Raw genomic sequence first — 13,811 nt, 5'->3', positions numbered from 1 at the left:
ATTATTGGTATGCTTTGGTACAATGCCTCTAAAATGCAGTATTCTATTAATTCAGCACACTGCATAAGCCACAGGCTTGCTTCACTTTTAGACGTTTTTTGGACTCCAGGTTTCACTCTTGTTTTATGGTGATGTAAGGCCGGAAAAAGCCATCCTACCCTGGCAGCTCTGTACTTGGGGTACAGATTTGTGCAAACAAAGAGAAATGTGTCTGTAAGTTGGATGTTTTCTCAGTTGGTTTTATTTATTTTCTGATTGCTTACTTCTGCAGCAGAAGCTCTCGCCACACTTACAGTATGTACAGATGTCCATGCCTTGCTCTCAGATTCCCTGCAGGCAAACCATGATAAATGGGGAGGAAAAAAAAGATGGCTTTTTAAAGAACGACCTTAGGAAACAAACACTGCAGAAATAACTGCCGTGCCTGGATATTAATATGAATATGCAGGGAAATTAGATGCATATACAAGTGGGAAGTGCATCTGTATCTTTGGGTAGAGAAAACTGGAAATTTTTGCACAACAGCTGGCTCTTTGGGGCCAGGCTTCAACTGGTGTATCCATGGGTTTCTGTGTTAATAAGAGAAAGAGATCATTGCTGAAAGATAATTTTAAATGAAATATAAAATGTGTAGTAACTCTGTTATTGCCTGATAGTCCTCATTTTTATTACCTCTCAGATTTCCTCTTGGCTTGAGAGGCAAGTATCTCCTCTGTCATACAGCAGCTGGGCTGTTGATGGTTAACTATTTCTGTGACTCACCTCTTCTTTTTCTCTTTCTTTCTGTGAAATATGTGCCTACTGTGTTAGGCCTCGTTGTCTTTGGCATTCGTTCTGAATGGTATTTGCTCTAATTTGCACTGCATCGCAGGATATTTATATTTTAAAAAAGAATAATTCAACATTTGTTTCATTGGTTCCAAAGCTGACACTGGACTCCTAGAATAAACTTTTCATTGCCTTTGGTTATTTCTTACAGAATGCTCTCACGCTTAAATTTCCTGAGATTCTAAGCACATGTGGAAAAAGGAAAAATTAAAAACTGAAGTAACTACTGATAACAGCTTAGAATAGAACTCTGTTTGGAAGCTCATTTTCATTCAGGAGCATAGTTGTTAAATGCAGCTTATTTATGCATGTAGGGAGATGATTTTGCCTTTCTCTTAGATAGAAACACCATCACTTCCCTGTTCTTGGCTTGACCTTTGGTGTCACCAGAACATTTCTGCACTTTGCAAGCTCAGTTCACTTTCTGTCCTGACCATTTCTTGCTGAGGCTGAGGATTATTGGGCAAATGCACATCTGAAGCTTATGAAACCTTCAGCTTTCTTGAAAACTGAAGAAGTAGAGCCTGGAAGTCATAATGAAGAATCGTCTTGAAAAAAAGGGAAGGAGAAACAGTTTGCAGTAAAATGAAAGATTTATCTGACTTTTGTTAGTCAGTTCTTAATTACTTTGGCTGGATATAGCCTTGTTTGCCATTGTTCATGTAAATTGGATGCTCGTTCTTATAATCCTTCAATCTACATCATTCCATGTTTGCCTATGGGAAAGTAAACCCTGTCTTACAGTGGATCAATCTCAGCTTGTGTTGTAGCAGGAGAATTGTCAGGTAACCCATGGTAGGGAAGAGCTACCCTGAATAGATACCTTAAGTTATCTTCAGAGTCAAAGAAGAAGTATTTTCCTCTCATGTATCCCAAACCAATTAGACAGCTCTTTCTCTGAAACTGTTGATTTCTTTGCAAAGTCTCTAAAGATGACCCAGCTTAGTTCAGTGCAGCTGTCTTAAGGGGCGGTAAATCTCACCGCTGATAGCTGTGAGGATGGAAAGGGGAGCTGAGGATACTTACCATTTGCAGGAAACGTCAGCCCCAGATTTAGAACAAGGGAGTAGTTGTTCAAATTAGACACAACTGACGAATTGGTCTGAATTCAGTGAATTGCTGGTAACATCACACTAAGCACAAAAAGAACATGGTGTTTCCTGTTCTCCATGGACTTTTTTAGACTTGAGGGAAAAAAGAAAATCTGATATAACAAAAAATTCTCACCAAAGACTGCATATGGCTGATGCTTTATATAGGTTTAAAGGAAATTCCCACGCCTGCATTTGACCTTCCTTTTTTCTATTTTTTTACAGAACACATTCAGCATCTATGTAGTTATGCACCTGCATATTATTACGTACTTTGCACATGATGAAACTGCTGAGTTATGTTAAAATTGGCAGGATGCAAGCTAATACCTACCAAAGCAGAAGAAAAACAATGTTGTCTTTAAAATACGTGCTTTCACCATAGCAAACTTGTTTTAGCTATGGCACAAAGAACTCATCAGAATACAGAATGAAATTTTCAATTCAATGAATGCAGAAAGAATTGCAGAGAGTGTTTTTTGATATGTGCACACTTAAAACAATTCTCTTGCTGAGTACTTCTTCTGGGAAATAAACATTGTTGTCCATAGTCCATTTTGCTAGCAAATTATCATTTTATTCACCTGATTTTCACGTGGTTCAGTTTTTCTGTTGCAAAAGGAAAATCTTTTATGTAAAGAATGGGCATTATGGCTACTGTCTGACTACACAGAAAACCATTCCATACTTCAAATCACAGACTTTTTGGTACTGACTTGTTCATTATTACTTTTCTGAAAAGAGTAGATGACAGGAATAATTGTGCTATTGATCATATGGGGCCTGAGTGCCCAGAATCTTGATACATTTAGTACCTAAATCTCAACCTGACAAGATTCATACCCGCACTTAGCAATACGCACTGTGCACAACCCTCTTGATGTCTCTGGAGGCAGATACAAAGCATGCAGTAGAACAACTGGGGTTTCAGCTTCCAAGTTGAGAAATGTGTACTTTAAATACAGCACTGAGCCCCCAAAGGCTGGGTTCTAGTTTCCATTCAGCTCTAGATTGTTAACGTCACTTGGGGAATGAATCACAACTCAGAAGAAAAGTATGCTGTGTGACTGCATTGAGCAATTTGAATTCCCTGGACAAAAGTCTTCAAGACTGACACTTTTCTAAACACTCTGAATTTAAGTAGGAATAAATAACACAGCAGGAATCAAACTGGCCTTTTTTTTTTTTTTTTTTTTTTTTAAACGTAATCATATCTTTGGTACAGAAGAATATAGCTCCGTGCAAGTGATGATGCACTTCACTGGCTTCAACACTCGTTTTGGTCCTAAATATTTTAGTGAGTTTTCTCGTAGTTGCAGAATTTCTGGCTGAGCCCAAGGAATGTTCTTGGCTCTGGCAACTGCTGTCAGCAGTCACAGCTGCTGTCACAAAAGAAGCGAGCAAATGCACATTGCCAATGTCAGGTTCAACTCTGGGGATCTTTAATGGCATAGGAGCAGAAGGAAAACTGTAGGATGGATGACTAGCTGTGTATGTAGGGTCTGAAATTATTTTGAGAAGAATAGATATGATTGTTCTAGGCCTTCTTATAAGGGTTTCTCCTTTGGGGAAGATTAATCATGAATGCATGTATAACAATCTGTTTCTTCACTGACTACAGAGAAGCAGTGGGGCAAAATACTCAGACCCCAACCCAATCAAACACTCACATGTATAAAATATTGCATCATCAATCGCATGATTTTGAATTGTTACAGGCAATAAGTAGCTGGTAGTTTTATCTACTTTTTGGAAAAACTGTTGAGACCAATCATCCAAAGCCTTTGTTGTAACTGCATTACAAAATTACTATTTTCTCTGAGAGTAATTATGATAATAAATTAGGCAACAATGCAGATCCCTTTGAAAATATGTAATAAGGCATAGTGCAGGTTTTCCCATATCCTTTGGGTGCAAAAGCTAAAATAAAGACCCAAATCTTCCTGCTTTTCTTTCCAGTAGACTCTGCTCATGCTCTTAGTTTTATGATTTCTTCAAGCCTGTAAATCTCATGCAAGAGGTAAGGACTGTAAGAAGAGAAATCGCTGTCAGGTGAGCTTACATCATTCCTCTTCATTGCCCTTTGTTCAATTACTTTCATCCTTAATGGTCTTCTTGTTTCCTCTGTATATATAAATCAAAATACATAGACACGCAAAATTAAGTACAGGAAAATCACCTGCTTGCTTTATTGCCCAGTGAGGATGAACTGCAGGGATACTTGATACTACTTGCACTCAAGGAAAAGTGCCTGAAAAAGAGCAGTCTTTTTGTGCACAATTTTCTTTGGACTTTCTAGACTTTCTAGTCCACCTCTTTAGAAAGAGTAAATCTTGGTGCTGATGTATTTGCCTGTTATAGCTGGACATCTTGACCATGCCAGGGGGCACCTGACATATACTCATAGACTGTTCCTTCACTTCTATGCCTCTTTCCCATCTAAATACTTGCCTTATAAGAGATTGTTGTATTTTACACCAATACAAACTTTTATTTACAGCTACAATTATTTCGCTATTGGAATTCTTCATGAGAAACTAAATAAACAATTCTAGAGTGAGGAAATATTTTCTTTTACCTTTTTATACACAAGAATTTTCTACTTCGTAAGTAGATTTCGAGTATAAAGTTGTGTTCCTGAGTAAGCCCAGAAGACTGCTTAAAAGAGCTGGCAGGTTTTCTACCATTTCCTGTTTTGCCAAGGAGAGTGATGTTTCAAACTTAACATGAACTGTTGGTACGCTTCCCAGTTCCCTCATTAGAATAAGCTTGATGGTGTTGCCCACTCGTTTTCAATCCTTTTTTTTTTCTTTTTTCTTTTTTCTTTTTTTTCCTTTGTGTTAAATACATTTAAAAAGAATATTTAAAGAGAACAGAATCCTGATTGTAGCAAAGGTCTTTGGCGTGGATACATTAAATTCACATTAAGTCTTGAACTGCAACCCTTGAGGTCACAACACAGTAGGTCAAATATGTGAACTGAGGCAGGAAATGTTAAATGCTGTGTTGATTTGGAAAGTGTATTTTATACTGTCTCAAAAGACAGACTGCATTTTAGCTTGTATAGAAATTGTAATTTTCTTGTGATCAATGGATCTCACACTGATTTAACTATCACTATCCACTTGGATAGTAATAATTTGCAACAAATGAGTTAGCTAAAGATTTTTTCCACTGCTGATGATGTATCTTCTGCAAGTTTTGAAGGAAGGAAGGTGGGAAGAAACTGAAAAACAACATGTGAAACAAATGCATGATCATCAGCAGGGCATATGTTGAACTCAAGAGTAATTCTCAGATTTTGGACTCTGTCTAGAGAAAGCCTTGAACAGCATTTTTATGAAGAAGACAAAGTGTAAACTGCTTACTCTAGTACAAATCAATTGTATATTTCACAAACAGATTGTGGAAGCTGCACTCTATGGATTAAAGAACATTTGTTCGCTTTCAAATGATTTTTCAAGAAATTAATGCTGTTTTGCATTCCCAGTGCCTGGCTATCTTTGCATGCAGTTCTCTTGAGAAACAGGCTAGCTCTGTCACTGACTGACTTTGCTTTGTCTCGTTCAGTTTCTTTCTTTCAGTTCTTCAGTTCTTCTTTTACTGATGGGTAGAACTTTGCTCTTGCTTCCCATTTTTGCTTATTGGCAGAACAGCTGTGACACTGGCTACATAGTGCAAGCTTCCATGCTCCATCCTGGAGATTTGCTTATGGTGATCAGTCTGTGTTATACACCGCTCCCTTTTTCTTGTATGCTAGCATTTGGCCGTGCCAGCAAGCACTGGCTGTGATGGTATCTTTTGTGTTTTGCCTACTTTTGTGTACTTACATACTCTGTATTGGGTTGATACCACCAGTTTATTTAAAGCAAGGCTTCATATGGCTTTTCACACAGAAAGAGGTGATGCACTGGGACAGGCTACCCGAGGAGGTTGTGAATGCCCCATCTCTGGAGGTATTCAAAGACAGGTTGAATGTGGCTCTGGGCAGCCTGGTTTAGTGGTTGGCAACTCTGCACATAACAGGGAGGTTGAAACTAGGTGATCATTATGGTCCTTTTCAACCCAGGCCACTCTGTGATTCTATGGTGTAGGCCTGTGGCAGTAAAAATGGGTTGAGTTTATTGCTTTGGAGCAACACCAGACAAAAAATGTGTAGCCTTTGTGGTCATTCATAATCTTCTTCTTTGGCTGAGAGGTGTGGGTAAAGCCAGCACCTGGCACATTACCTCATAATGTTCTCCCTCTATACTTTGCTGCCTCACTGATTCTTTACCAGGGGAAACAATTCTTAAGTTGAAATCCTGGACTACGGTCCTACTCTTTCCAGCATTTATTTTTACACAGTGCAATACTCAGAGCTTTGAAAAAAGGCTACATTCGAACTACTGGATTGAATTTTTTGATATAAAGCAGACCAAGCTGAAATTTAACTGTGTCATTGGAAGCTAATATAGAGGTCATTTACAGTGTGGGGGCACATTAAGGAATTTTTTTCATTCTCAGCTCTCTTTTCTAATATATATTCAAGCGTAGGAGCAGATTGTCATTTCAGAATTATATCCAGAAGTAAATCCTACTTCACCCGTGCAGTAACAGAGCTGGTTTACAGGGTGATGGCCACCCTTGAACTTGCAGTTCTCCCTTGCTGGTCTTGAAGGTGTCACCCTTACACAAAGCATCAAACACAGTGCAGAGGCTGGGAATGTGCCACATCTCTGCTACTCTATCATCTCCACATTAATCAAAGATCTTGGCATTGATTTCTGTAATTGCAGAGGTGAGATTTAAATGAAGATTGATGTATCCTAGATTCCAGTCTGACTGAATTACCCTACAATGGTATTCTCTCAGTTTTTGAAAGGCCTCAGTGTTCAAGTTCTTAAATTACAGAGCAGTTTTTCACAAGCACTCTCCTTGCACCATGCACAGTGATGGGGAAGGGATTTCAGATGACAACCCCATGCCCATGAGCCGTTACAGCTTGCAACTCCAGTGAGCAGAATTAAGAGGGGAATTTGAAGCTCCCTTCCTTACTCTCAGCAGCTGTTTGCAGAGTGGAAAAACACTTCCACAGTTTTTTCTGCTTTCAGTTTTTGATCATGCCTGACCATCCCAATCGCCCAATGATTTGTTTCCCTTCAATTACTGTTGTTTTGAATTCTGATTTCTGGAGAACAAAACACTGAATGCAGGGGAGTTCCAGAGAGAAATCAGCATTTCATCAAAGATCAAGGTAAGGGATCAGACAGAAAGTTTGTCACTGTTCATCATGTCAATTTTGCCTTGAGAAGAGCGGGAGATCACAAATACTTAGTCATGTTGCTAGCAGTAGTTCTTCAAAATGGGATAAGATCTTCATTTCTACTTACTAGTTCTTGTCTGACAGTATTTCTTTTTTGTCTTATGGAAAATAAACTATAACTTCTTAGTGAAAGATTTGATGATGCCAGGCAGAAGCATCTACTGAATTTACTGCTGTGTGAAAACAGTTTTATAAAATTTTGTTTTTGTTTTCCTTTCACTTGCTTTTGCTCATTCACAGAATTTCACACAAGCATTCTGAGATCCAAAGCTGTCTGGTCAGGGTGAATAAGAATAATGGAGATTAAAATGGGAAAAGAAGGGGATAAAAGAGGTCTTTTTTAGAATTAGAATGCTATTTTTTGAGAAGACTGCATTTTACATATGTGTGAATGTTCCACTTATGAAACCACTGATTCTTTTGTATTTATTTACTACAAAAAATGTTGCTCTCCATATACCTCTACCTTAAACATTGGAAATGTCTTGTGAGAAAGATCCTTTTCTCTGTGGCAACAGGTGTCTCAAAGTACATGAGCTCCCATCACTGGAGATGGTTAACCTATTATATTTATTCCCTTCATTTTTGTTCTGATTATGCTGACATGACAGTTTCCTTGTTGTGAAGAGAGGTCAGCTTTAATTATGATGTTAAGTATAGCTGCAAATTTCAGCTAACTGTTTGAATACAGACCAGTTTGCATAAATGAAGAAAATCTCATAGCCTTGATTTCTACAGTTTCAACTTTTATGAAAGTGTCAGCCCCTGACTTGTAGTGCAGTCACTACAGTGACACTGACACCCACATATTGGTGCTATTAATGCTTCCAGTTCATGTTCTCTAGGTAAGAGCCATCTCTTGGAAATCTTTTTCTTATTTGCCATGGGATGTGCATGCAATGCAAAAATAGAAAAACCATAGAATTTCTTGCTTTTTAAAACTGAAATGAAAAACTTGGTCATCTTTATATGTGACACATTCAATGTGTGCTAATTTTCAGTTGAAGCTGCATGTGCCAGAGGTGTTGTTTCATGTGATGTGTTGGTGGAGAGACACAGCAGACTAGAATAGTTTGTGTTATATTCCTGAAGGAAATTCAACTTTAAAATAGAATTTGGCAATGGTACTTTCTGCCTGACTACCTCTTTAAATTTATGGTCAATCAAACAGAACCAGGAAAAGAGAAGTTAGAAGAGTAATAAAGTGTTATTCATTAGCAATTCTACTACTAGTATGGCATGGCTATGAGTAGATATTATTGCTGCTCAAGACAAGCAGCTGTCCTGGCAAGGACAAGCAGAGGAAGAGCTCTTGCTGTGGGATTTCCAAACTGGGCAGAATTTGTCAATGTCTCTAAGACATTAGTAAAATTATAGCCACAGAAATTCTCTTAAAACCTGATGAAAGAAAAAAAGAATGTCTGTGTTTTACTAAGCTTCTCACTTTACATGGTTGCTGTGGTTGCTTTATTCTGGCATAAACTTGTTCAGACACTTGAAAAGGTATTTATGTTCCCTGTCCTTTCTGACCCCTTGTTCCTGCTGCTGCCTCTTCTGCAGTGAAATAAACACTGATATAATTCAAGATGAATCGTATGTGAGAACAGATCCAGCTGAATAGTGCCTCATCTGAATATATGATCTGCTGGATCATTTGTCTGGGCCTGGTCAACACCAGTGCTGGTACAAAGAAGGCACCAAGAGCATAGAACCAGAAGGACCTCATTGCCCGTGATCTTGTTTCTGGGTTGGAAAGAGTAAAGTGTGCTTCGGTCATGTGTATTCTCAAAAGTAGCTTAACTAGTTCCTTTGCAGAGAGCAGGTGGAGTGCAGGCTTGGCTTATCTGGTCAGAGGAGTGGGTGAAAAAGAATCAAGGATTCTCAAGCCCTGCTGTCATGCCTGTTCATGACTCAGATATACAGAGGTGTACCAGGATCAGCAGCAAGCAAGCAAGACTTTCTCGTGATGCTCATCACTATGTTCACAAAGTGCTTAGTTCACTCTGAATCAGAAGTAAATCTTTCATAGTCAGCAGTTATACTGTTATAAAACCAGAATAACAGGAGAATCAGGTCTTACATTGATAACTATCCAGTTTCTTCACTTTAAGCATTCCCAGCCATTTTAGTAATGCTTTCCTGGTCTTCTCCTTGTGTTATCTTCTTTGGCAGACTGGGATGGTTTAATTTTTCTCCAGGTGACAATCATTGGTCTTAATATCCTTTTTTTGTCTTTGTTTGAGGAACAGAGGGCTCCTAGTGCTGCTAACTGGGCTGGCAGCCTTCCTCATGTGTAGCCAAGGAGAGCAGATAGATGATGCCTCAAGAGCAGTGTGGGAGAGGATACCTTGTACTCACTTGTCTGTAGTGACATGCACTCTAGCAAGAGTTTTCTCAAATGAGGTGTCCTTTTTAACTCCTGTTTCACTGATTTGTAAGTGGCTTCTGTTTTCTGTATTGCACTGGTGTGGCCTTATTTCGAGCACTCAGGACAGGCGTGGGCACCACAATATGAGAAGGACATAAAACTGTTAGAGAGTGTCCAAAGGAAGGCTGTTAAGATGTGGAGGGTTTGGAGGGCAAGAAGTACAAGGAGCAGCTGAGGCTCCTTGGGTTGTTCAGCCCTCATGGCGGCTGCAGCTCCTTACAGGGAGCGGAGGGGCAGCGCTGAGCTCTGCTCTGTGTGACAGCGGCAGGGCCCGAGGGAACGGCATGGAGCTGCACCGGGGGGGGCTGTGGGGTTGGGGACAGGTGCTGCACCACAGGGCGGTGGGCACGGAACGGGATGCACGGGGCTGTGGGCACGGCCCCGAGTGTGGAGTTCAGGGAGTGTTTGGACATCGCTCTCAGACAGAGGGTTTGGATTTTGGATGGTGCTGTGAGGAACCAGGAGTTGAACTCAATGATTCTAGGTGGGTCCCTTCCAACTCAGAGTATTCTGTTTTTTTGTATTAATGAGTTGATCTCTCCTTTTGAATCTTACACACACACACAGATATAGACACAAACACACCTACACTTAATTATTTTTTAAAAAGATCCTCTGTAGACTGTGATTTACTAATCTGCATAAAGTAGTGTAAAATGGCGATAAGCTTGTAGTCCTTGTGTAAATTTCTTTTTCAGGAACATACATTCCTTCATGCTGAGAGCTTCTGAGATGACAAATTTTGATAATTTTGTATCCTCGATTTTTAGTCTTTTTTTGAAATATGTATTCCTCTTTTGAGAATGCCAGTTGTGTGGTTTATTTTACAAAATATCTCTTATCTACCTTCTCCACTCCTTGCAGCCTCCTGGCAAAAGAGTGTTTTTCTGAGGAAACTCAAAGACATGTCATTGGAGATGCCAAAGGGTTTAACTTTTTTGAGAGTTCCTTGAAATTAATTTTTTGTAACTAGAGGAACCATCACATGCAGCATAACAGATGTCCAGATACCAGTGTCATCTGCTACCTTACCTTGGAATATTTACCTTGGCTTTTTTCTCAAATTTTGTTTTCCTTTATTGGACAACTTCAGCTATATGAGGTGGTTGTACCAGCCACAGTTCTCTGTATCTGCCAGATGACTAAAAAAAAAAAGACTGGAGCTATTTGGTTTTTTTTTGTTCGTTTGTTTGTTTGTTTTAATACATTTAAGTGTGCTGCTTCTTTTCTTTCTCTATTGAAGCACTGCTTCTAAAGTATGTCTGTGAATCACTTTTAGAAGCATCAGCCATGGCCATTTCAAAGCATCATCTGCTCAACAGATTTGGAGTAGATTGACCTGTAGTTTCACTGACTTGTTAATTTAGGAGGATGTTTCCAGATAGTAGTTTTCTTGCTTCTAGAGCCTAGTGGATCTTATTTTTATGCCTCAGTGTCAGTAATAATTTACCCCACATACGCTAATGTACCATTAAGTATGAGTATCACCATTAAACCTTATGTAAACTTGTTCCTGGCTCAGACAGTATGCTCTGTTTTGTTCCTTACAGGTTCTTCTAATTTCTCTCCTCCTTCTCTGTTTTTCTTTTAGTCGTTGTTTCAAAAGCAGATACTATCCTTTGGAACATCTTACTGTTACTGCTCTTGGACTTTGCAAATTGTTCCAGCTGGGCCTGTATAGGTCTGAGCTGAGTAAGCCAGGAGTGATATTTGAGAGAAAAGCGTGCCAAATAGGAAGTCACTTTTGTGGGGAAAGCAAAAAAGTTTTGTACTCTGACTAGTCCACACAGTCAGATTGCAGAAATTTATGTCTTCCATGCTGGCCTTCACTCACTTGTTCTGCAAGACTTCAATTCCCTCGGGATGCTTTATCTTTCTCAATGCTCCTTCCCAAAGGATCACTGCTGGTTCCCTCAAAATCTCAGGGCTGCAGTCTGTGCTAGACTTTTTGATTTAGCCCCCAGGGCTCATCACTGGACTTCAGTACCCATCCTGCCACCTGCTTGTAGCAGCACTATTTCCAGTACTTCCCTGCAGCCCTGCTGCCATGCTGCTGCTGCTTTCTTGCCCTACAGAGCTGGCAGCTTGCTGGGGGGTGCTGGGAAATGTGCTTTATGCCCTAGGGATGACAGCTGTTTGGCTGCTTATGAACCCAACGTTGGACTGTTTCCAAGAAGCACACAGAAGACTAGTCCCCTGTGGATCAGTATGAGATCCTTGCACTGTCCTACCTCAAGTGGAATGCCTTGTTCTATGCTTGTGAGTAGGGCTGGCAACCATGCTTGACTTCCTCAGGATTGGCCCCTGTAGAAAAGGTGCTGGCTCTCCCCTTTTCTTCACTGCTCTGCAAAGCAGGTTCAGCACACTTGCCATGCTGCATGCAGTGGAAGCAGCATTGCTCAAAGAGTTACAGATAGTGGTGCTAACGCTGGCTTTGCAGCATTTAATGTTTCACTAGAGTGATCCCCAGTTTGCATGAGAAAGAATGGATCCTTCTCACAGATCAGGTCAGTTTTAGCAGTATGCACAGCAGCATTATCTCACGTTATTACATCTTCGTTATTTCAACAGTGGCCTGTTTCAACTGGCTCTAAGATAGCACTTCGTGAGACATTAGGCATAATTAAAACTAACTTTCAACTGCCCAAACAAATAACTAGACTAAATGCATTTTCCTTTCCTTTATTTTGTCTTTGTTCCTTGCTGAGGGGAGTTATGTGGTCCTTTGTAACTGTTTTCCCAACTTTTCTCGAGTTTGGAGTAACCTGAACTGAAGAGCTGAAGATCACTTCTACAGTGCAAAAATAAAAGCCAACTTGCAGCTTTCCTGTACCTCACTGTGAAGTGACGTTGTTTTGATAGGTGAGAGGTAACATATCTCACTGTGCTGAGAGAGAAAAATCCGTGTGGCCAGTCCCCCTTTATAATGTGTGTGAAAAGGAAAGCAGGCCAGAAACAGTTCCCACCTAGTGCAGACATGCTCACTCAACAAAATTAGAAAGATAGTATCTACAGAAATACCAGCCTTTCAAAAGCAATAAGAATCAGGAGATTACCTGAGTGTCACTATCTCATTTACAGAATCTGTGCAAAACTCTGGAAACATGATCCCCATGTCTGTTCAGTTTTTAGCTATTATGCAAAGAGTAATTACATTATCAACCAACCGGTAGAGCAGGCAAACACCATGGTGAATGTTATTGTGTCCACCCATTTATTTAATGGATGAATGATCTTTTTACTTCTGCATCTGATAGAGGGATAGAAGGCAAACAAGAACAGCAATCAAACCATGAAATAAGATAATGGGGATGTTTGAGTTGTTCTGAGGCACCATGCAAACAGCCACTTTTGGCCAAGTTTACAGAGATAAATTCATGTGGCTAATTTTAACACTGTGTGTACCTTCATGTCCTGAAAGCAGCACAGCTCTGTGACCACTCTGCTGCCAGATTCTGTGGACCTATCCCTCAGCTGGGCTCACAATTTGGGGTGCTGTACTGCTTACCCAGCTGTTGCACCTTCTTCTCTGATGCTGCTGAAGGCTGTTCAGGCTGGAGCCAACTCCTGGTGATCTGTAAACAGCCAAGCTCTGAAGCAACGCAATGTTTTTCAGTCAGGAGGGAGAGGAGAGAGAGCGCAATGTTTTCTGGCATTTGAAAGCTGCTCACCTTAACTCTTTCCCCTTTACACTGTACCAAATTTGTGCTAGAAGACTGAAATAAAACTCACTGAAGAAAACTAAGAAATTTCTACAATGTCAGGAAGCCTTCAGTCAGGCCAAAAGAGCAAGGTTACATGGTTGCTTGTCTCCTCCAGTTCTCCAGTGTCCACAGTGGCAGGCTGTCAAATCCAATAACTCATATAAAATGACCTTAGAGCATAAAATGGAAAAGGCAACAGTAACAAATGGAAATGATAAAACAGGAAAAGTTGGAAAAACAGAAAAGATAAAGAGAAGCTGATATGTTCTGAAGTTTTCACATAGTAGTTAAATGATTAAATAACTGCAATAGAAAATTGCAGGACTCAGCTAATGCCGTGTGTGCCTGTCATAACTCTTTGTGTTGTCTCGCCAGTGTGATTGGCTTGTCTAAGAACCTGAAATATCCCAGTTCTCCAGGGTTGGCAACATGGACCTGTCTGCTTTGTGACTGGG

The sequence above is a fragment of the Lagopus muta genome, chromosome 2, assembly GCF_023343835.1.
Source record: "Lagopus muta isolate bLagMut1 chromosome 2, bLagMut1 primary, whole genome shotgun sequence".
NCBI lineage: Eukaryota > Metazoa > Chordata > Aves > Galliformes > Phasianidae > Lagopus > Lagopus muta.
Note: the sequence above shows the minus strand (reverse complement) of the source record.